This window comes from Danio rerio, chromosome 25 (genome assembly GCF_049306965.1).
Source record: "Danio rerio strain Tuebingen ecotype United States chromosome 25, GRCz12tu, whole genome shotgun sequence".
NCBI lineage: Eukaryota > Metazoa > Chordata > Actinopteri > Cypriniformes > Danionidae > Danio > Danio rerio.
Window position 1 is genome coordinate 10,513,705 of NC_133200.1, and position 26,763 is coordinate 10,540,467.

General features: G+C 33.3%; 1 protein-coding gene across 14 annotated transcripts in view; it reads right to left on the minus strand.

The window, feature by feature from the left end:
* Window positions 1-26,763, minus strand: part of lrrc4ca (leucine rich repeat containing 4C, genome duplicate a) — a 385,566-nt gene that overhangs the window by 25,770 nt on the left and 333,033 nt on the right. For 8 of the 14 annotated variants that reach the window (XM_073942073.1, XM_068217375.2, XM_068217373.2 and 5 more), the window contains 1 exon segment: window positions 6,206-6,275. The exons of 1 other annotated variant lie outside the window; for it this stretch is intronic. The gene's annotated coding sequence lies outside the window, so the exon portion shown is untranslated. 14 annotated transcript variants of the gene reach the window in all.

Below are 26,763 nucleotides of genomic sequence, written 5' to 3' on the forward strand. Positions count from 1 at the left end.
ACTACAGAGTGAATGTTTTGGAGTGGCCATCACAAAGCCCTGATTTCAATCCTGTAGAAAATTTGTGGGCAGAGTTGATAAAGCTTGAATGAGCAAGACAGCCAACAAATCTGACTCAGTTACACCAATTCTGTCAGGAGGAATGGGCCAACATTAACTTCAAACTATTGTGAGAAGCTTGTGGAAGGATACCCAAAACATTTGACCAAAGTTATACATTTTAAAAACCAAAGCTAAAAAAAAAAAAATTCCCTTTATTATGGCATTTAGCAAATGTAAATCATTTAGGTAATCCTAACGGACCTAAAATAGTAAACTTTAGTATGATTTGCCACCAGCTGGTGGCGCAAAAAGAAACAGAAGCAATTAGCAGCTTCATATTGTCTCGTATCGCTCATTTTAAAGACTAAATGAAGCTATACGTAGCTCTGGCTACATAATTCGCACTCTACAGAAATGTATATAGGGGTACGGTTTCATAATGAGCCTGTGTTGAAATTATTCACCCTCCTGTGATTTTTTTTTTTCTTTTTCAAATATTTCCCAAATGATGTTTAACAGAGCAAGGAATTTTTCACAGTATTTTCTATACTTTTTTTTTTTTTTTGAAGAAAACCTTATTTGTTTGATTTTGGCTATAATAAAAGCAGGTTTAAATTTTTGACTTTTCTTTTTAAGGTCAATATTATTAGCCCTCTTAAACATTAAATATATTTTTATTGTCTACAGAACAAACCATTGATGTAAAATGACTTATCCTAACTTGCATAATTAACCTAGTTAAGCCTTTAAATGTCACTTTAGACTGAATAGTACAGTGCTTCCCACAATTAGACTTTACTTGGGTGGGCCGCCTAGGTATATTAATGACCGTCCAAGTATTTAGTGACACATTTTTTTACTGTTATTATCATCATCCTTTTACACTTCTTTTGTATCCGCCCAATACAACCAAACCTCCGCTAGCAATTAACCATTGGAAAATCTTTCCAATGTTTACCCGTTTACCCGTTTCATACTGCTCAGATAGTCCCAGACAATCTCACGTCCTCTGCAGACCCACAGAGACCCGCACTTAGTTGTGTGTGGCCGGGGTTTCTAAATCTATAATGTCCAGGATTTGGTTTTGCTTTCATTTTCTAAGCTGTCGTGTATTTTATGCGCACAGCCTCAAGATCGAAATAAACAATAAATAATTCTTCAACCTAAATGACTCAGAAAAACTTTACTATACACCCGGGGAGAACGAAATCACATCTAAATTGCCTGCAGAATATTGACACACCATTGGAAATGGGTAATCGGCTCATTTGTCTCATTTAATTAATCTACAAGTTTTATTTTTGAGTGTGTTTTATTCTTTTGCTCTGCCGTTTAGTTTTATTAATTTGATGATGTCGATATATTAAATATTTTATACATTTGAAATGCTTTGGCTATACTGTTCAAAATGTAATGCCTATAAGGCAACCTGAACTTAAATGAGAGAGAGAGAGAAGCAGATTTCACTTGTCAGTAGGTGCAGTAGGCCCCTGAATGGCATAAAAGAAACAGTTTTTTTTTTTTTTTTTTACTTTAACCTATTAAAAAGAAAAGTTTAAACAGGAAATAATGAGAGTAGTGTTAACTTATGTTTTATTTGTTGCATATAGTTATGTAGGCTATGTGCTGTGGGTAAAAGGTGTGTCTCAATTCGGCTACCAACGCAAGTATATTTCAAACCTGGGGGAAGCACTGTAGTATCTTGAAAAATATCAGGTAAAATATTTAGCACGGTCATCATAACAAAGATTAAAAAATAAATAAAAAAAGAAAATTCGTTATATGTTTAGAAATGTGTTGGAAAATGTTTTTTTCCATTAAACAGAAACTGGGGGAAAATATCAAGGGGGGCTAGTAATTCAGGAGAGCTAATAATTCTGACTCTTTTGATTGATGTAAAGTATGCGCAATAAAACCTACATTACATTATCAATTCGGTCTTGTTTTCTATGTCTCATTCCTTCAACATTATTCACACTCATATTCAGTGTTCTGCAATGTTTAGTGTTTTTTTTTTTTTCTCAGGATGGGGGTGAATTATGGCTCTGTCCTAAACGTACCCCGGCTGTGTCGTTCCCCTGAGAAGGGAGCCTGGGTCAGCTGATTAAAAAGATAATGAGTTGAAGTGATAGATTTGTGTTTTTTCCTGCAATATGTGGCCTTTCGCTGTCTCCCGTAGGAGGCGGTAACTGTATAAATAACAGATGGTGACATTGGAAAGCAACTGCTCCCTCGCTTTAGTTGTCTCAGCCTTTTCTGTCGCTTTGTTCAATTAAACACAGCAGCGATTAAAGGCCCAAAACATGTAGAGCATCAAACACGATGCTGCCGACTTCAGAAACACCATCTTGACTCATGTGCAGGTTAACATTTGATTAAGCCTAATTTTACTGACAGAATTACTGTTTCGAGTGAAGCTTTTGATGGAAAAGTATAAGTTATACTTGAAGAAAAAAAAAAAAAGTATATATATATATATATATATATATATATATATATATATATATATATATATATATATATATATATATATATATATATTTTTTTTTTTTTTTTTTTTAATTTTTTTTTACTATTACCATTTTTTTTCTAGACATGCTCACGCTAGAAGCTTTGGATAAACATGCGTTATTTATTTTTTGAAAATATTTTATACATTTAATTTTTTTTTGCTAGCTTTTGCATGGACATGTACTATTATTATTATTTTTTAAAATATAATTAAATTGTGCTTTTTCAGCTGTGCTCACACTAGAAGTTTTGGAAGGACATGCATTATTATAATTTTTTTAAATTAAATTTATTATTTTTTTTTTTCGGTGTGCTTAGGCTAGCTTTGCATGGACATGCATTATTATAATAGTAATAATTGCTAGAAGCTTTGGATGGACATGTACTATTTATTATTTTTTAAATAGTTTTTAATATAAAAAATATTATATTTGAATTAATTTGTTGCTTTTTTTGCTTAAATTAATTGGTGCTTTATTTTATTCTCTATAAATATATATCATTTATATTTTTATTTTTTTTGTTTATTACTATCATGGAAAAAACTATTATTATTTATTTATTTATTTTAGCTGTGTTTATGCTAGAAGCTTTAGATGGTCGTCCATTAGTTTTTTAGTTTATATATATATATATATATATATATATATATATATATATATATATATATATATATATATATATATATATATATATATATATATATATAAAGGAAAAGTATAGTATTGTTAAATTCTGATATTTGGTTTTAATTATTTATAAATTACTATATAGTGTTTTTGCTTTTGTTGGTTTTATTTTATTTTATTTTATTTTATTTTATTTTATTCTGAGATACTAATATCCTGTAAAAATAGTTTTTGGTCACTATAAAATTTTACAAATGACAGTGAAAGTCAAAATTAAATGAATTTGCTGGCAGTTATACTGACATGTAATCTGACAAATCATTACACTAATTGACTGACTCAATATAATAATAATAATAATAATAATGATAATAATAATAATAATATTTGTACAAAATGTTCTAACATTTAAAATGTGTTTAGTGCATTGATATATTTTTTTAATTATCTGCTTTATCATTCATTCAATAATTATATCAATCAAGTACTGACTCTAAACTAAATATATATTGTCATCAAAATTTTTAAAGAAATATATAACATATAATATTGTCCATATAATTTCTGACAATATACATATACATACATACGTCTGAAGGATAATATGTGTTATTGCTGCAAAGCTGCAATAGTAAACGTGCCATTACAAGAAATCTCAACACTTTAGCTGAGCGTGTTTTCAAAATTATTTCCAAACTTTTCTTCTTCCCCCACATCCTGTTGATTTGCTGTTCTGCAAGCCCCACAAACGATTGCATCTGAAAATCTGCATAAATATTTCACAAAAACAATTCCACATCATACAAGCAATTTCACTGCTGATTACGTTCAGAAATGATGGCGGTGAAAATGACACATTTTAATAAACTACAGTCATAACGAGTCTGTTTTCGGGGATTTTCAGCACACGACTGGTTAAACAAGAACGAGGTTGGGTGGAGAACTAAACATTTTTTTTTTTTTTTTAAATCAAATTTTTATGAAGCAAGGCTTTAAAAGGCCTGTCTAAATACGGAGTGTTATTTAAAGCAACATAATAAAAGTTTGGCAATAGTTTTTTTTTTTTTTTTAAACTAAACTTAATATGTTAGGTTTAAGCTTAATGAATATACTCCAAAATAGCTAGATACTATTTAAAAGATAAAGGTACTCAAAAGTCTTTAGTTTCTTCCTAAAGGCATCAATGGTTTTTATGGATTTTAGGTTCTCATCAGATTTTCAAACCAATCATGTGCTCTCTAATAAAAAGCCCCGCCCCATACACTATAAAAGACATGCACATTTAAAACACACAGTCTCTCAATTCCACCCATGGGGAATAGTAAATCTGCTGACATCACTCAGCTTTTTATCAGAACTTCTCACCAATACAATGCTTTCTAGTAACGCAAGCTTCACTCCAAAAAAATTTACACACAAAATATAATGTTGTGATACACATTTAAAGATAATAATAAAGACAAAAATATATACAAGAATAAATAAAAAACCCTAATTTGAACTTTAAGTTTCTCGTCAGATCTTCCAACCAATCAAATGAGCTCTAGTATCAAAAGCCCCGCACCAAACACTATAAAAAATACACAACATGCAAACTTGGGCACTTCGGATCATTTTGGAAGGGCATTTTCTATCCAAGACTAAAAAGGGCAGGTGCACTGCACAGGTTGAGCCCTATGTGTGCATGTGCCTATCCCTGTGTTCGTATGGGTTTCCATCAAGGTGCTCCAGTTTCCCCCACAGTGCAAACACATGCGGGACAGGTGAATTGGGTAGGCTAAAACTGTCCGTAGTGTGTGTGTGAATGAGTGTGTATGGATGTTTCCCAGAGATGGGTTGCAGTTGGAAGGGCATCCACTGCGTAAAACATAAGCTGGATAAGTTGATGGTTAATTTCGCTGTGGCGACCCCTGATTAATAAAGGGACTAAGCTGAAAAGAAAATGAATGAACAAAATAAAATAAAATAAAATAGAATAAAATAAAATAAAATAAATTAAAAACATATACTTTTAAATATTCGGCCAGCATGGAACAGTGAATCTGATGACAAAACTCACTACTTCAGCTTTTCATTAGAGCTTTTGACCAATCGACAGCTCTCTAGTATCAGAAGCCCCGCCTATTAAACTATCTGCATTACAGACAGTTAAATGTAGTGAAAAATCCTACTTCTTGGAAATAAAATGAAATGAAATGAAATGAAATGAAATGAAATGAAATGAAATGAAATGAAATGAAATGAAATAAAATAAAATAAAATAAAATAAAATAAAATAAAATAAAATAAAATAAAATAAAAAATAAAAAATAAAAATTATTCGGCCACCATGGTTCAGTGAGTCTGATCACAAAACTCACTACTTCAGCTTTTCAATAGTGCTTCCGACCAATCAAGTATCAGAAGCCCCACTCCAAAACTATAAAATATATAATTACGATAATAAAATACATTTATAAAATTCATTCTGCCAACCCGGATCAGTGAATCTGATGACATCAGCATTTCATCAGAGCTTCCCACTAATCAAATGCTTTCTTATATCAGAAGCCCCACCTCCTAAATTATCTGGATTCCAGACACAGTTAAATGTGGTTAAATATCCCACTTCTTGGAATAAAAACAAAACTAAATATACTAAAATATATAATTTAATTACTCAGTGAATCTGATGACATCCCTCAGCACTTACTTTTTTTCATTAGAGCTACCGACCAATCAAATTCTGTAGTATCAGAAGCCCCACCCCCTAAACTATCTCCATTCCAGACACATCTGAACATGATCAAATATCCCACTTCCAGAAATAAATAAAATAAATGTGAAAAGGAAGAAAAATATAAAGGTCTGATGGATTGTAACAGTAAATAAATCATGTCTGATCTCATCCGTCTTCCTCTCCAACGAGACAGCTCCTGAATCAGCTTCTGCACGCCACATAAGATCTGTTCTCAGACAGGGAACGGTGCCTGATCTCAAATCAGCCAAAGCCTGTTCCTCACAACCTGTTCCTGTGCGCTCACCTGCCAAGTCCTCCACAGTGCCAGCAGTTTCTGGACATCTTCACGCTCAGTTTCGCTCGCTGGCTTCGCCCTGCGCACAAAAAAAAGACAAGAAGAAGAAGAAGAGCCGCGTTACAATTACAAACCACTTGGATGGTGTTCCGTTCCAAATGGGAACTGAAGGAAAAACAAAGCCTTGAAACGGATGAAACTGGAGGCCGAGTGTGTTTTCCATTGACTAACTTCACACGCTTTGGAATAATAGATGAATATAATAAATATTAACACTGGTTATCCCCGCTTGGTCTCTTTCATAATGGCCGGCTAGACAGCTTCTTTTTTCGTCAATAGAGGAGATGAGTCAGACGAACAGCTGCTTAACACAGCACAGCGCTCTTTTCTCTGTTTCAGACGTTTCTCTGCTCCTAGGGCTTTCGGTAAGAGGAGAGAGCGATTTTTTTTTTCTGTGCTGTTTTTTGGAAATGGTGAGGATTATGCTGACCTAATGTTTGATTCTCGTTTATAAAACTTTAAAATTAGGGAAACCCCATGAAAGGGTTTACTTTTTGGTATAAATTAGGGAAAGTTGGACTTCCAATGTTGACTACTATATAACATAAAACACAACAAATTTACATATTTACTGCATGTTTATACTAATTGCTTTAAGAAAAAGAAAAAAAGAAAAACTGATTAACCAATAAGCTTGATGATAATTTAAACTGTACATAAAAATATATAATATACAGCACAAAAAATAAGCATATTAGTAAACAATTATCATAAAACAAAAAAATTCAAGTAAAATCATATGCTATTATAAAATAAAAATTCTAAAAAATTATATTATGCTGTTTATTTTCTTTATTTTGTTATTTAATATACTTATAACAACTCCTAGATAACAAACTATATATTTATTTAAACATTTATTTATACAATATATATATATATATATATATATATATATATATATATATATATATATATATATATATATATATATATATATATATATATATATATATATAATCTAATGTAATGTAATTTAATGGGTATTTATATAGCGCATTAATTGAGTATGGCCATACACCCAAAGCGCTTCACAATCATAAGGGGGGTCTCTCCACACCACCACCAGTGTGCAGCAACCACTTGGATGATGCGACGGCTGCCACAGGACAACGGCGCCAGTGCGCTCACCACACACCAGCTATTGGTAGAGTGGAGAGACAGTGATAGAGCCAATTCAGTGGAAGAGGATGATTGGGAGGCCATGATCGTATGGGCCGATAGAGGGACTTTGGCCAGGACACCTGGGTTACACCCCTGCTCTTTCACAAGAAGTGCCATGGGATTTTTAATGACCACAGAGAGTCAGGACCTCGGTTTAACGTCTCATCCGAAAGACGGCACCCACTGACAGTGTAGTGTCCCCTTCACTTTTACTGGGGCATAAGGACTCACATAGACCTCAGGTTGAGCGCCCCCTGCTGGCCTCACTAACACCACTTCCAACAGCAACCTAGTGTTCCCTAGTGGTCTCCCATCCAGGTACTAACCAGGCTCAGCCCTGCTTAGCTTCAGTGAGTAACTGGTCTTGGGCTGCAGGGTTATATGGCTGTGGCATGTTATATATTTATTGTAAAAATAAATGTTTAAATAAACTCTATTAAAAAACACCCCCTCCTTACTCTAGCACTTAATTCTCTGAGTATAAAATGTTTGTATAATTAGCACTGGTTCTTTTCCTTGTTTAATCGCTGAATGCCTACTCAATTGTAAGTCGCTTTGGACAAAAGCGTCTAAAATGATGAAGAACAAACACTAAAGATCACATGACACGACACAACCAACAGGAAACAAGACACATGACAAAGACAACCAATGAAGATATAGACACATGACTAAAATAACCAAAAAAATCATGACACGAACAAAGCAGGAAACAGAAAAACACGACAACATCATAACTCATGTCAAAATGGAACGTTCTGCATTGTGGCAGTAATCGTAATTATTATACTATTAGTTTAAATGCAGAGTTTATTTCTGGTATACCAGAGGTTTTTCAATTTCCTCAAGCTATCACATGATCACCACATTTTCATTTTAGTTAAAGATGTAAGTTTTCATCACTTTAAAAATGTCTAGACACTATCATTTTAATCAAATGTAAGCCCTCCGGATGAATGACAGTCTTTTTTTATTATTATTTCCGCAGCAGAAAACAGTCAAAAGTCAAAATTATTAGCCCTCTTGTGATTTTTTTTTTTCAAACAGAGTAAGGAACTTTTAACAGTATTTCCAATAATATTTGTTCTTCCGGAAAAAGTCTTATTTCTTTTATTTTGCCTAGAATAAAAATAGTTTTACTTTTCAAAAAACATTTTAAAGCTATTTTTGTTTTCAATTGTCTATAGAACAAACCATCGCTATACAATGACTTGGCCCAATGACCCTAACTTTCCTCTTTAACCTAATTTAGGCTTTAGATTAAACTTTAATTTGAATGCTAGTGTCATGAAAAATATCGAGTAAAATACTATTTACTGTCATCATGGTAAAGATAAAATAAATCAGTTATTAGAAATGAGTTATTAAAACTATTATGTAATAAGTAAAACAAAATCTTCTCTCCGTTAAACAGAAATTGGGGAAACAGATATACATGTGGCTAATAATTCAGAAAGGCTAATATTTCTGTCTTCAACTGTCTATTTAACACTCTTTGATCAATATGAATAACAGTCAGCTGAGTGTGAACCTGAACACAAACACACAGTACCAACACGAATGTGCAAACAAATATACATTCTCTGCTCCAAATATGTGCGTATGTGTGTGTGTGTGTGTGTGTGTGTGTGTGTGTGTGTGTGTGTGTGTGTGTGTGTTTTCAATCTGAAGTGCTGATCTGCACTGATGCTCTTCTCCTCCTGTCCCAGAAAATGAGGAGGCGTGACGTGAGCTTTTCAGGAAGACTTATATAATACAGACGGAGAATATGGAGAGAAAGAGAGAGAGAGTGAATATGGAGGATCCATTAATGCACATAATATAAGCATTCGGAGTTATAATGAGTGCATTTCTTGAGCGCCGTGTCTGATTAAGAAACTTCAGATCTTCAGCTTCAGATTAATAATCCTTGAAGAGGCTTCGTTTGGTGTTAATAACAGCTCGACGCTGAAGTTTCATCATTATGAAATTCATTATAATTAATACATTTAAATGACACCATTAAAACATTTATTATTTCTATAAACATATATTTTTTATTTGTTTCAGCTATTATAAACAGATTTGTTTAAAAAGATTTTAAAAGAATAGTTTATAATAATACCAAAACCACAGCTAATCCTATTTATTTATATATTTATTTATTTTATTGTTATTTATTACAATACTTGTATTTTATTAATGTTTATTAACAGGGTACATTATACATTTATACATTTATAATGACAATAATAATAATAATAATAATAATAATAATAATAATAATAATAATAATAATAATACCAGTGATAATAATAATAACAGTGACAATAATAATAATAATAATAATAATAATAATAATAATAATAATAATAATAATAATTCTTATTAATTCTTATAGCCAAAATGGATTAAATTAATTTATTTCCTCAAAATTCTACACACAAAATCACATGTACATAACTATTTACAGCCTTTGCTCAATACTTTGTTAATACACCTTTGGCAGAAATTACAGCCACAAGTCTTTTTGAATATGATGCCACAAGCTTGGCACAACTGTCACTGGGAAATTTTGCCCATTCCTCTTTGCAGAACCTCTTAAGCTCTATCCGGTTGGATGGGAAGCCAAGGTGTACAGCCATTTTCAGATCTCTCCAGATTTGTTCAATAGGATTTAGGTCTGGGCTCTGGCTAGGCCACTCAAGGAAATTTACCAAGTTGTTGTGAAGCCACTCCATTGATATTTTGGCCGTGTGCTTTGGGACATTGTCCTGCAGGAAGATGAACCCAGTCTGAGGTCAAAAGCACTCTGAAGCAGCTTTCCTGACTAGTCTTCCAGTTCCTGCTGCTGAAAAACATCCCCACAGCATGACGCTGCCACCACTATGCTTCACTTTAGGGATGGTATTAGCCTGATGATTAACGGTGCCTGGTTTTCACAACGCTGGCATTCACTCCTAAGAGTTCAAGTTTAGTCTCATCAGAACAAAGAATTTGGTTTCTTATGGTCTTTGATGCCTTTTGGCAAATTCCAGGTGGGGAGGGGTTTCTGTCAGGCTACTCTACCATTCAGGCCTGATTGTTGGATTGCTGCACAGATGGTTGTCCTTCTGTAAGGTTCTCCTCTCTTCACAGAAGAATGTTGGAGCTCAGACAGAGTGACTATTGGGTTATTGATCACCTCCCTGACTAAGGCCTTTCTCCCGCGATCACTCAAATTAGATAGCCGGCCAGCTCTAGGATGAGTCCTGGTTGCTTGATTTTTGCTTTGACATGCACTGTCAACCCTGGAACCTTAAATAAACAGGTGTATGCCTTTTTAAATCATGTCCAATCAACTGAATTTACCTCAGGTGAACTCCAATTAATCTGCTGAAAAATAGCAAGAATGATCAGTGGAAACAGAATGTACCTGAGCTCAATTTACAGCTTTACTACAAAGGCTGTGAACACTTATGTTATAAGTATTTTTTAAATTTTTCTGGTTTTTTATTTTTAATAAATTTGCAAAAATTAAAAAAAATATATGTATATTTTTTTACATTGTCATTGTGGGGTATTGTATGTTGAACTTTGAGTGAATCAATTAATTGAATTCATTTTGGAATAAGGCTGTAACATAAAAAAATGTGGAAAAAGTAAAGCGTTATGAATCTTAGCACATTTTTGTATGAATGAACTTGTACAAATTTGTACAAATTAGCCACTTAACTGACAAAACCTAAAATAGTTACGTTTCCCCAATGAGATTAGGCTGAAAAAACCAGATACTTTGTGAAACGGACAACCTGGAATCTGATTGGATGGCACAATGTCATTTCCATGAGCTTGCATTTGACCAGTTATCATGTTATCGGTCATTTCTTTTTACTATATACAAGGATCAACAATGAGACACAATATTTCAGACCTTAAACTCTAAAAGTGTCCATCAAACAATGTATTTCTATGTATATGACATTTTTATCTCCTATTCTCTCAATAAATATCCACAAGCCAACTGACGTGATACCATAATATGCGTATAAACATAGCTACTCGAGGATCGTATGTTTGCATTTATGACTCTAGACTCATATTTTCTTGCAGCCTTGAGTCTAAAAAGGTGACTGTATTCAAGCTTAGTCTTTATTCTTGGCCTGAACCACAGCATTATGCATTATAGTTGAATCAGTTCCTGGCCTCTCCAGACGATTCTAAATCTTGTTTTTAGTGTTTTACAGCTCATCTGAGGAGGTTTCATGTCTTGCAGGCAGAAAGAAAATATATGCTGGCTATAATTAGTAGAGCTGGCATACATATTTAAATGTGCATACATTAGACAAGGATGTTGCGGACGCCAAGACTTAAAAAAAAAAAAAAAAAGACATGATAGAAAAATTGAAAACACATACTGTAAACCATAAAGAATAAAAACGTTTTATACATGATGAATAAATAAATAAATATGAAAACATTCAAATATAAATTGAAATAATATACTGATAATTAATACATTATATAAATGTGGCATATTTATAAATACATACAATACATGTATGTCAGATTTTTACACATAACAACAACAGCAACAATATTAATAAGCTAATAATACAAAAATAAATGTATTACATTTATATAAATAACAAAAAAGATAATAATACAGATTATTAACTGATTTATTTAATGTTTAAAATTTAAAAAGATAAAACTATTAGCTATATGATAATAACAAAAATTAATGCAACTACTAATTTCATTTTTTATTTGAATGTATTTTATAATAATAATAATAATAATAATAATAATAATAATAATAATAATTATATAAATAATACATTAAATATTAAGAAAAATTCTATAAACATTATACACACACACACACACACACACACACACACACACACATATATATATATATATATATATATATATATATATATATATATATATATATATATATATATATATATATATATATATACATACAAACCTGGAGACAGGTCAGGACAGCAGACAGGCCAGTCAAGTACCTGTATCCTCTTCTTACGCAGTTCAAACTTATAACTTAAGATCACACTTTACTTAATTTTACATTTCTGAATATATATATATATATAAATATATATATATATATATATATATATATATATATATATATATATATATATATATATATATATATATATATATATATACACACACACACATGCATACAAACCCACAGCACAAAGCATGACTAACTAAATAAAAATAATTCAATAGACCTTACAACATGCTTTAACCCCTTTCACACCATCTCTATATAAAAGCGACTCATCTGATCCATCCTGTAGAAATCAAAACAACAAACAGTGCAGTTGTGAAACCCAGAGTGTCAGACTATATCCCACAATGCACCTTTCCTGCCCACACATCCATCGCCTGCAACCGGCAGCATCATTCCTCTCCCAACAATCTATAAATATGTTTCCCATCATGCTCCTGAGGCTGGATTTGATGCACTCCACTTTCCAGGCCTTTTATCTTTAAACTGCTGCTGTGCGGAGATCAAAACCCCAGCAGCGATTCGGAGAGAACGCAAATACAGCAGCGCATTTCCATTGCAACTACGGTCAACTTATTTAATCAGCTCTGCTGTCCTGTTTTCTTTATCTTTCTTTCATTCTTTGCTGTTCATTGCAGGCTCACTCTATCCTTTAATCCACAGGTTGCAAACATAAGACTCACAAAGACGTCTAATATGGATCAATTGATGATTTTAACAACACTGCATAAACATTATTGCTGACGATTTTTTTTTTTTTAGTTGAATCAAATTAACTTCTTCTACAAACCCCAAATTAGAAAAAGTTGGGACTGTGTGAAAAACGCAAATAAAAAAGAAAGAAAGAAGTGATTTCTACATTTATTTTAACCTGTATTTTATTGTGGACAATACAATAAACATTGTTTAATGTGTTACTTATTATTGTTTATCCTTAAACTGCTGCTTTGCGTAGATCAAAACCCCAGCAGCGATTGGGAGAGAGCGCAAATACAGCAGCGCATTTCCATTGGCATTTACCACTTTGTAATGTCGCCGTTCCTTTTCACAACACTTAAAATACATTTAGGGATTGAAGACAGCAAGTGATGAAGTGTTTCAGGTGTAAATTTGTTCCATTCTTCCTGCAAACAAGTCTTAAGGTGGGCAACAGTATGAAGTCTTTGCTGTCGCTTCAAAATGCACAACACATTCCCTATTGGAGACAGGTCAGGACTGCAGGCAGGCCAGTCAAGTACCTGCATCCTCTTCCTCAACAATTGAACAACTTAGGATCAGACTTTATTTCAGTTTACTTTATTAACAAAGCAATAATTAAGACTTTTAGCTCAATATACCAATTATCTGCTTATTACACTTTTAAAAAATCTGGGTCCCACATAAATCCAACACAAATACCGATTTAGGTAACTTAATTGTTTTTGTGAGTTGTTACTTAATCTAAAGTGTTACTTAAATTACTATTAGAAAGATGTTGGTCTCACTTTATTTGGATGGTCACTTTTAAATATTTAATTGACTAAATTACATGGCAACTACTTGCTAACTATGTATCACTAAAATATGAGTAGACTATCTGCTTTAATGTCTCATGAAGTGCTTTGAAATGTGCATTTTTTATCACATTTTTGAGGTAATCTCAACTGAAAAAGAGAGGGTGGAGCATATAGTGGCTCCTCCCCTTTTTAAAAGACAACCAATAGTGTTTCATTTTTTATCACAGCTCTGCCAGGGAAAGGTGGTTGAGATCAAGCGCATCAAATGAGAAACATTTACAAGGGGCGGGGCATGCCAGATACTAGAAAGCATTTGATTGGTCTGAAGATTTTACGAAAAGTATGAGTTGATGTCAAAACAATTGTTGCTGAATGCAAGTTGTGTCACTGTTTTGAAGCACACTAGCTTATAAATATTCTGTAACATCTAAACAACTTTCATTTAATTTCATGGGACCTTTAACATCTGCTGATATGGCTCCACCAACAGATATTCTCCAGACTATAAGAAAGGTTGAAAGTGAAAATCAAATTACTCTAACCATTTGCATTATGACCTAAAATCAACAAAATGTTAAAGGGATCCTCGAAACTAAGTGATACCAAGTATAATATTTAAAGTTTTTGCAGTATTCCACCATTAAAAATGTTTCCAAACAGAGCTGGAGTAGAAAGAGACACATCTCAGTGTGGTGTAGAGTTCCTGAATGAATCCATTTTGAACTAATCATTTGAATTAATCATTAATCATGCGAGTCAATGATTCAATTATACTTTCGTAATGACTTTCTTCAAATGAATCTGCCATTTTTAACAAATCATAACAAGTCAATGAATCACTCATTAAGACTGTCAAATGAATTTACCTTTATCCATGTCAGGCCCAAAACCTGCCAAGGTAACAACACAATAACACAGTCAAGATATTGTCTAATCATTATTAAAGAATATGGGATTAATCAAGGTGAAATGGCAAATGTGATTAAGTGAATATGCAAATCAGGGAATCACGGTTGTGTGATCAGTAGTAAAATCCTGAGGCCTGGGGGCGCTCTTACATAACTCCAAAAACACTACAAAGAAGAAACCCAGGAAATCTCTACAGTGGCTGCTATAATTAAACGTAATATTTACCTGCTTTCAATGATTCAACACTACTTATAAACAGACGACTATAAAATATTGAAAATAAGAAAGTCTCATAAAAAGACTTTCAGACATCCAACTGAATTTCTGAAGTAAGTTTGGAGTAAAAACGTGGCATTAAAGATGTTATTTTCATGCGTTTTCAGATGAAGCAGCATTTAAAACTAAAAAGTAGTTCACTGAAAAACAATGCAAACAACTGCCATTATCGCAGATACTGATCGATAAAACCGTCTGCCGTTTTGAATGCAATTTTTGTAGCTTGTCAGTGAACATACTGTTTTGTGAATGCTGGAGTCATAATAGAAAATGCATGAGAAAATCATTTGTGAAAACAACCGCTTGGATGTACTTTATCCAACTTTTTAAAACAAATAGTTTATACTTTTTTTTTTTATTAAAGGCAAAGCTGACAAATACAGAAACAGCTGAATGGAGCATGCACTAACTTATGCATTAGGAGCCAATCACACTAAATGAGCTTTTAGCGTTTAGAGGTGCATCTTTTAAATGGCTTACTAACAGCAGTGAGTGTTTTGAACGCCGCTTATGCGCCCTTATGTTACGCACTTTACGTCAGTCGCATCTTTTTCACTCTCCAATCAAATGAAAGCAGTGGCAGGGCTTCCGTTGAGGTGACAGCAGTGTTTGTGTTGTCAAGATGACTGCGGAGCCTTTTAAAGATGGAGAAGAGATTAGTGGTTGCTGTTTCAAGTTATCTAGAGCTGAATAACTTTACAAATCTGAATATCACAATATTATTAAATATTACAATTTTAACAATATCAACAGCAACATTTGCGCACAATATGCAGCTGATAATAGTTTCATATTGACATAAAAAAATAAAAAACACTGCGCTGCTTTTATTCTTGTCAACAAAAAAGGCTGTGTGGTGCGCCTCGCGTTTTTGGAACGTAAAATCTCGTTTGGTGTTATCAGCCTCTTATTCAGTCACAAGATCAAACAGCCAAGCATATAAATATAAACATATTCACTGAGTCGAGATGATTTAAAGCCCCCGGGTGAGCCTGTGTTATTAGTTTCTGCGGTTGTTATCTGAGAATAACATACTTTGGAATGTCGCGACTGAACAAGCAGAATCAGGTATTCTCGACAGCCGTTCAATAATATAATGTAATTAGTGCAGGACATAAAATAATTGATTAACTGAATCAAAAATAAAGATTTCTTTTAACATAATATATGTTATCACACAATATATATATATATATATATATATATATATATATATATATATATATATATATATATATATATATATATATATATATATATATATATATGATGTATACATGAAAACAAAAAACAATTTTGTTACATAGATATTTAAATTGATATATACTTTGTATCATATACATATATAAACAAACAATTTCACAAATGCATATATGCATGTGTGCATTTATATGTACATAACAAATATACACAGTACATGCACATATATTACTCCAAAACAAACTATTTAAAATAAATGTAATATAATATAATATAATATATAATATAATATAATATAATATAACATAAAATAACATAACATAATATAATAAATATAATATAATATAATATAATATAATATAATATAATATAATATAATATAATATAATATAATATATAATATAATATAATATAATATAATATAATATAATATAATATAATATAAAATAACATAATATAATAAATATAATATAATATAATATAATATAATATAATATAATATAATATAATATAATATAATATAATAAATATAATATAATATAATATAATATAATATAATATAATATAATATAATATAATATAATTTATTATAATTTAATATAATATAATAAACAACCTAATTTGAAATTGACATCCCCGCTTAAGTCCCTGGGGTTTAGCTGTGCTTTGATTTGAACCTGTATTTTGCCCTCAATAAAGAAAAGCATAAATGCAAACAGCTTTTAAATCAATGGGCTGTGGACACATTGCAAACAAATGCATATAGAAGCTCTGCACCTACACAGTATAGCTGAAACCAGCAAGGTCGTCTGCTCCATTTGTCTTGTTGGAATGGTAAATCTATCTGTGTCTGAACAGGGTCCCACAACGAGGAAAAATAACGATGACCCTACGGGAGACATAATGAGGCATCATGTAAAGGTAGAGAGGACAGAGTGTGAGATTGAGAGAGACGAAGGCCGAGCATAAATCTTATTTTGAGCCCTCGACTTCGATCTAAAGACGCTCTTTGATGATTGCTTTCGTATCCTAATTTTTAAACCCAGCATCTGAACAATTTCCTAAATCAGACGTATTTTGAAGTAAAACCGGATATTCGGTGAGGGGAAACGGCAGGGTTTCTTCATCCATCACACGTGATTGGATCATAAAATAAATGCACGTTGTGTTCCTATGTGGAGATGGATGACAGAAGAGGCGGGGCTGGAAAACAAAAGGCCTTGGTGATGTCAGGCAAAAAGGAAAGTCATTTCAGAGGCAGAGAAAAGATGTATTCTGATGAAAGGTGGCAAGGACACTTTTTAATTGAATGGATGCAATCAGACATGAAATGTAAATAAAAGTAGGTCACACAAATTTATTGACAGACAGACAGACAGACAGATGGATAAATGGATGGATGGATGGATGGATGGATGGATGGATGGATGGATGGATGGATGGATGGATGGATGGATGGGCGGACATGGGTGAATGTAACATGGATGGATGGATAAATGGATGGACATGGGTAAATGTAACGGATGGATGGATAGATAAATTAATTGATATATGACTGGATGGATAGATACTGATATAATTAGATGGATGGATGGATGGATGGATGGATGGATGGATGGATGTACATGGGTAAATGGAACATGGATGGATGGATGGATGGATGGATGGATGTACATCCATGGATGGATGGATGGATGGACATGGGTAAATGTAACATGGATGGATGGATGAATGGATGGATGGATAGACAGAAGGATGGATGGATGGATGGATAGATCAATAGACATGGGTAAATGTAACATAGATAGATAGATAGATAGATAGATAGATAGATAGATAGATAGATAGATAGATAGATAGATAGATAGATAGATAGATAGATAGATAGATAGATAGATAGATAGATAGATAGATAGATAGATAGGTAGGTAGGTAGGTAGGTAGGTAGATAGTTAGATAGATAGATAGATAGATAGATAGATAGATAGATAGATAGATAGATAGATAGATAGATAGATAGATAGATAGATAGATAGATAGATAGATAGATAGATAGAATGGAACATGGATGGATGGATACATAATTAGATGGATGGATGGATGGATGGATGGATGGATGGATGGATGGATGGATGGATGGATGGATGGATGGATGGATGGATGGATGGATGGATGGATGGATGGAAGGATGGATGGATGGGTGGATGGATGGGCAGACATGGTTGATTGTAACATGGATGGATGGAAGGATGGACAAATGGATGGACATGGGTAAATGTAACGGATGGATGGATAAATAAATAAATTGATATATGGCTGGATGGATAGATAGATACTGATAGAAATAGATGGATGGATGGACATGGGTAAATGTAACATGGATGGATGGATGAAAAATTAGATGGATAGATGGATGTATGGATAAATGGATGGATGGATCAATAGACATGGGTAAATGTAACAGACAGACAGACAGAAGGATGGATGGATTGATGGATGGATGAATGGATAGATAGATAGATAGATAGATAGATAGATAGATAGATAGATAGATAGATAGATAGATGGATGGATGGATGGATGGATGGATGGATGGATGGATGGATGGATGGAGGGAGGGAGGGAGGGAGGGAGGGAGGGAGGGACGGACGGACGGACGGACGGACGGACGGACGGACAGACAGACAGACAGACAGACAGACAGACAGACAGACAGACAGACAGACAGACAGATAGATAGATAGATAGATAGATAGATAGATAGATATATAGATAGATAGATAGATAGAGGGACGGACGGACAGACAGACAGACAGACAGACAGACAGACAGACAGACAGACAGACAGACAGACAGACAGACAGACAGACAGACAGACAGACAGACAGATAGATAGATAGATAGATAGATAGATAGATAGATAGATAGATAGATAGATAGATAGATAGATAGATAGATAGATAGATAGATAGATAGATAGATAGATAGATAGATAGAGTCTATGTAACATATGTAGATAGATGGATGAATGGATGTGTTGATGGAGTGTTTTCCTTTTACAAACACCACTAAAGATATATCAGTAGTTTTTTTTAAATATGGTTTTAAGCTAGATCATGACTCATCAGGAGAAAATGAGATTTGGGGTGTTTTTTTTTCCACCCTGTCTTTCTGCTCTCTTGAGCTAAATTGACATCATTAGCTTCTGACGCACATTCCACTGCTAATGTGCTGATAGAGCATGCTGATCATTAAAGAATATTAAGAAGGAATTACAGGAAAGCGCCCCGGACGCTTTTAATTCGGTCCAATCACATTCACACTGTGAGATTCTAATTAATCTATATTCAGATTTATTTTATTAAGGGTGCATGCTGTAATTGTAATTAATAGATTCTTGCGCATACTGTCCAAACGTGTAACTAGAAGCGCTCTGGATTGCTAATTACATGTCAGTTTGTAGATCCACAAGGGTGTGAGCTGAAACACAAAATCAGGCTGCTATAAAATGAAATTAATTACAAATACATAAGTATGAGGACTCAATAAACTGATCAAAATAAATATGGATATGATTCTAAAAAAATAAACCAAAAAAAATGTATCAGTTTCCACAAAAATAAGAAGCAAGTTTCAGTTATTTATAGTTTCAGCGCTGACATTTAGTTATAATAGAATATATGAAGAGTTCAGATGCAAAACCCTCTCAATCTATCAGACCGCTTTTCTTTATTCATGAGCGTTTTCTATCAGGATCCTCTGATTAGGTTCAGAAGTTTAATTTTATATGTATTTATAAGGTTATTAGCTAGTAAATAAAATCAGACAATTCTTTGTTTTTTTAACAAGGTAGATTTTCTTTTGCGTAAAAACCAGCTAGATCCACTTGTGCTTCATATGCAAAACCCTCAAAATCCACCTATTGGAACAAGAGAGTTTAATTAGCTGAAAAATCACAAAAGATGCAATTAGAAATTCTTTTATCAAACATAAAACACCTATACAAACCACCTTAAATTAAAATAAATAATCTGTCAAGTAAGTGGAGGTTCATTCCGTTGTGATAAACCAGGAAAAAAGGAAGAAAAAAGGAAAATGAATGAAATTTGTAAAGTAAGTGCATTAATCAATAACATTAAAACTGGCATTAATTAAATCTTAACAATCTGTTGTCAATTCTGATATTTGGGATTTAGATTTAATGCAAGCAGAACAATGTAAACATTGCGAACATGGTAAACTAAGCTTCAACTAATGTAGTGTATAAACACTGTGAAACATCAATATCTGTGCATTGTCCATTAATATGAAAAAGCTTATCAGACGTAAAGGTAATATAAATGTAATATAAATATTGTATTGTTTTATACATTATTTATTTTTTTTAAAGGGCCATGAAACCCCCTCGTTTCAGCAGGGTGTTTTCACACCTCTACTTTGGAAAAAGTCAGAAAAGTGGGCGTGTCCAGCTCTGTTTAGGGGGGAGTGAAGGAGGAACTAAAGTGGGATGGTGTGGGAGTGTCTATTTGGGCACGCACGAGTTTCAGAGTCAAAATACACAGACAGGAGAAAGTGATGGTGTTTAACCTACATGGACATCTGTAGTCGAATTATCCCAAATTATTAAATGTTGGACTTTAACTGCAGTTTGGCTCTTTCATTCAGGGAATTCATTCATGCCCCTCGCGACAAACGAGATATTTGATTCGAGGAACTGCTCTAAGCATGTATTTTTCATGCAATGTTTGATACTGCACGGCGAATAAGACAAAAAAACCTCCGCATTTCCCGGAAACTTAGATGCACACGGCAGGTAGCGTCAGAAAGTGTTATTCCGGTCACTAAATGCGGTACAAATCCTACACGAGGTTAAAGTTTGGTTGTGATGCTAACGTGTTTACACTCGGTGACTCGGTGCAATAGTTAACTTAGTTCAATACGAGCAAACTGAATAAACAAAGAGCACTGGTCGCTCACTTACCAAATCTGTAGAGACCGGACAATCACCAGCAACTAGAGCCGCGTCTTTATGAAGAGAAGACTACAAGTGAATCCAGATCTCAGCGTTTGGAGATGAGAACAGCTCTCAGGTAAACAATAATCCTCCTTAGACACGTAAGTTATTGTTGTCGAGCGTCGCGTACACTGTTAATCCACACGTGACTCCAGCTGAGCTCTCACAGAGAGAAAATGAAAACAAAACTTAACGGCAGCAAACTATAAAAGCAACACTTCACGCTTGTTTTGCCAACACAAAGTGGCGTCTCTGTCGTGAAAACACTGTGACACTAATGAATATTAATGAAGTTGCACAATAGAGCGTGCTGATTGGTTTGAACCAAGCCTTACTCATGCATTAATGCAACACACTGTAAGACGTAATAAGACTCACTCTGGCACAGACGCCCAGTCTGCACGCTGGAATACAACGCTATTATGTCATGACCGTGATGCAGCTTCAAAAATTCGTTTCAAACCGGAAGTACGAATTTGCTTGAAATAACGCAAAAACAACCAATTTACACTTTTTAGTGAAATATAGGTGTCCTAATAGTGTTTATAGCAGTGTGGGACACATATACGACTGTCAACAGCTCAAAAAATGTGTTTTGGTGTTTCGTGACCCTTTAAAAAGTGGCTTAAATTAGCGAATAAAACACAAGGTAGGCGTCTACTGGGCGAAAAGCGGATGCCTTTCAGACAATTTTAGAAGCTGTCATTCATTTATTCTCACCATATTTAGGTCTTGGTCTCTTGTTTATCCTCATAGCATCCAGGTGGGATAAAAGAACGTCATCTTAACTGTCTTTTGTGAAACGCAGTTGCCGGTTAATGTGTGGTAAATCAGACTCATTCAAAGTAACGTCGCTGTGCAAGAAATTGTTATAAATACATGCTACACTTCTAACGGTACATTCTGTTTTCTTTTTCTTATAATGCAGAGAGTTTTGAGGTAAGGGACGTTTTCATTTGTCGTTCACTGATTCATCAAACTTCTTCTTTTAAAATCGAAAGCGGAATGAAACGCTCTATAAAAGCCGGCGTATCAGCGTGCTGCTACATTGAACACATGTGATTCCATTCGCGTTTCTGATTGGTTCTTGGGATATAGCAGCTTTTGCTGTCAAAGGCAAATGGTGTTTTCTGTTTCTGTTTAACATAAATATTAAACTGTTTAACTGTTTAAGATTTTTTTTCAACACATTTCTGAACGTAATAATTTTAATAACTCATTTCAAATAACAACTTTATTTTATCTTTGCCATGATGACAGTAAATAATGTTTTACTAGATATTTCTCAAGACTCTTCTATACAGCTTAAAGTGACATTTAAATGCTTAACTACGTTAATTAGGTTAACTAGGCAGGATAGGGTAGTTAGGCAAGTTATCGTATAATGATGGTTTGTATTTAGACAATCTAAATAAAATAGTTTAAAGGGGCTAATAATTTTGACCTTAAAATGTTTTTAAAAAGTTATTTTAATTAATTCTAGCCGAAAAAAAACAAAAACAAATAAGAATTTCGGCAGAAGAACAAATATTTTCAGACATACTGTGAAAATGTCCTTGCTCTGTTAAGGATAATTTGGGAAATTAGGGTTAATATAGTTTCCTTTAGCACACCCAAGCAAGAAAACAAAACTGAATCAGCATAAAAAAGTGTCTTTTTTCCAATGGCATATCATCATGTTAATGGCCTTGACAGATGGTGTGTGAATATCCTGATCAATACTATTCCAGACCTCTTAACCTTCAGTAGTGCAAAGCAAGATCTGGAGAAAATGAGGCTATTGATCAGGGTAGAGTGGAAAGATGTGTGCGGCATGCTAGCATGCTATCACTGCTACATGTGCTGTTCCACTTACATGAATTCGCAGTTGCAATTGCGATTTCTTTTTAATTTTTTCATCAACGTAAAGTTTGTATTGTATTCCAAGCAGTCTTGCCAAATTTTCAAACCAAAAGAAGCCTAATTCTGCAGAAAAAACACAGACCTGGCAACACTAAGTCATCATTAAGCTCAGTATTCCACACAATCATTTATATTACAGTATTATCGTCTATGTAAAATACCACTCTTTAAAGTTTTTATCAAGTGGTATGCCAATAAAATTATAAATTGTTCAATAAACTCATAAGCTATGTTTATGATACAGAGCAGTATAAAAAAGTCCAGACCTAAATTGCATAAATATGCACTATTCGATGCCGTTTTGTAGTATAAATAGTGTAAGTAGTGCATTAACACTAAAATAAAGTGCACTTTAAACACCCGAATGATGCATTTATTTGACCATTAAAATGAAGTGTGGAATGATGGACACTTCACTCACTCAACAGCCATTGCTTTGCTCATGTAGCGTAGGGGGCAGAGCTTTTGGACACCGACAATGGATTACTTTATTTATTTTGGACTGTCAAACCAACATTCTGCTAGGAGAGTGTATTTAGCGCCCCCCAATGGTGAATGTGGTTATACTAATGGCAGGTATTATTTGGTAGTTTGGTCATTTATATTACGTTTCTGTCAACTGACAAATGTCATCAGGGTTTAAATTTCCGCTTTCCGCTACATTCATATTCTATGCTATTGAATGTGTAAGTGCATAAGTGCATTGTGAAAGTGTGCCACTTGGGACGCAGCTATGTTGCTCTTGCTAAAATGTAACCCTTCATAATCTACTGATTAACATTAATTAATGACATTATCCTGACATTATATGGTTAGGGTTAGATTGTGGGTTAAGTTAACTTTATGTTTAGTTGGATATAATTGTGCATGAGTAATTTTAATTGCTGTAGTGCGCTGTTAACAATTTCCTGCAGAATCTTCAGTAACTTACTGTCAGCAGTTCGCCAGTAACTTACTGTAAATCAATTACAGTAAAAACACTGTATTTATTTACAACACCGTTTATCTAGCTGTATAGAAACTTGCAGTATTGTTTACAGTATTTTACTGTAATTTACAGTATTTTTCACAATGGAACTTACAGCATAACTATCCTACAGTAAAATACAGTTCGTATTACATTTAAAAAATGTGTAATTTATTAACAGTGCATTGTTAACAATGTTTTGTAGAATCTACAGTAACTTACTGTAAATCAATCCTGCCAAAAATGGCATATTTATATTTACAGCACTATCTCACTGTATATGTATTTTCAGTATTGTATATCTTTACTGTAAATTATACAGTACTTTTCACAATGCAGCTTTAAAACACAGTAACACACCGCATAACTGTCCTACAGTAAAATACAGTTCACATTACAGTTAAATAATGTGTCATTTACAAAAATCGTTAATAGTACACTGTTAACAATGTCCTCTAGAATCTACAGTAGCTTACTGTAAATAAATTACAGCAAAAATACCATATTTACATTTACAGCACTATCTCACTGTCTATGCATTTACAATATTGTGTATCCTTACTGTAAATTATACAGTAATTACCACAATGCAACTTTAAAATGTTTTAACATACTGCATAACTGTCCTACAGTAAAAAACAGTTTACATTACAGTTAAATACTGTGTCATTTACAAAAATCATTTAAGTACATGAAACGAAAAAATTAGCATAACTCTAAATTCTTATTTTTTTCTAATTCTTATCTTTTTTATTTTTTAATAATTACAATACAATCATTAGTATTTTATATTCATATTGGAATTGTCAAACAAAGTTACCAATAAAAACTGAATTATTATTATTATTATTATTAAATGAATGAACAAAAATAAGGAATTTAAACAATAAACAATATGTAAATAATATTATTTATTAATATCAAAGCATATATTTATACTTAATAAGATTTTAATAAAGAATTATTAAAATATATAATAATGAAAATATTATTAATTTCTATGGAGTATATATTTCTAGTATAAATATATTTATTGCAGTACATATTTCACACACACACACACACACACACACACGCACACACACACACACACACACACACACACACACACACACACACACACACACACACACACACACACACACACACACACACACACACACACACACACACAAAATAAACAAATGCATTTTTTTGTTCTTCCAAATGCAAAATAACAACTAGTCAAACTTCAAAAGTCTACTCTTTGACTCTGCTTCCCCCCCAAAAAAGTTAGTCGATCTGCAACAGCCTTTTTATTTACTCTCCCCCTTTGAACTACAAACAAAAAACGTCTCTGAAATCGAAACATCCCGCAGTGACGAGACCCCATCAGCACTGTATTCTGACATATCAGCATCTCCTCAAGCATGTAGACTTCAGGATCAATCCACACAGAATTACAAACACAAGAACAAGTCGCTCACAAACTCAATCAAGGTACTTGAGAAAGTCAGTAAAACTGGCACCTCCGAATGAAACTGAATATGTGCAACTCGCTTTCCTTAAGAGGATTTGGGATATCAGCAAAAGGCAGAGCGTTCATACGGGTATCTGTACTGTTGATGCCTGAGTTAAGTCGAGACGTGCTGATGTTGTGCCAAGAAGCAAAAAAAAACAACAACAACGCAAGTAATGCCGTTTGGCTCAATCACACGTGTTAAGAGTCAGATAAATATTTACGCTGGCAAATCTCACAAATGTTGCTTGATAGTTGTTAGCTTGATGGTAAATCATAGTGCGTACTGCTCTAATATTCTGATTTAAAAGCAGTTTTGATGCATCTAGTTAGTCGAAACTGAGATTAAAGAGATTAAAGTTCACTCAAAAATGAAAATTCTTTCTCTGTTTATGAACCCTTTAATGTTCCAAGCCTGACTTTCTTAATTATGTCGAGCAAAAAAGAAGATATTTTGAAGAATGCTGAAAACCGGTAACCATTAGGTTGCATGGCATTTGTTTTCCCTACTATGGAAGTCAAGGGTTACAGGTAACTTTCTTCGAAATATCTTCTTGGGTGTTTAAAAGAAGTAGGAATCACTTAAAGGTTTGCAACCTCTTGAGGGAGAGTAAACTGAGCAAATTCTATTTTTAAGTGAACTATCCCTTTAATTGAGAATGTGAAATGATAATTAACAACAAAATAACAATAAAATGGGCTACACGGTGGTTCAGTGGTTAGCACTGTTGCTTCACAGCAAGAAGGTCAATGGTTTGAGTCCCTGGAGCACCTCCGGGTGCTCTGATTTCCCCAACAGTCTATGACATGCGCTATAGGTGAATTGAATAAACTAAATTGGCCCCAGTGTATGTGTGTGAATGAGTGTGTATGGATGTTTGGATGTTTTCCAGTGCTGGGATAAGTTGAATAAAGGGAATAATGCAAAGGGAAATAAATGAATGAATAACAATAAAATGTGCCACGAATCACTTGATGTATAGAAACCAACTGCAAAGCACTAAACTATGAATGTTAACCATATGCATATTATGTGCATAATCAAACAGTCTAAAATAGGAATCAAGCCACTT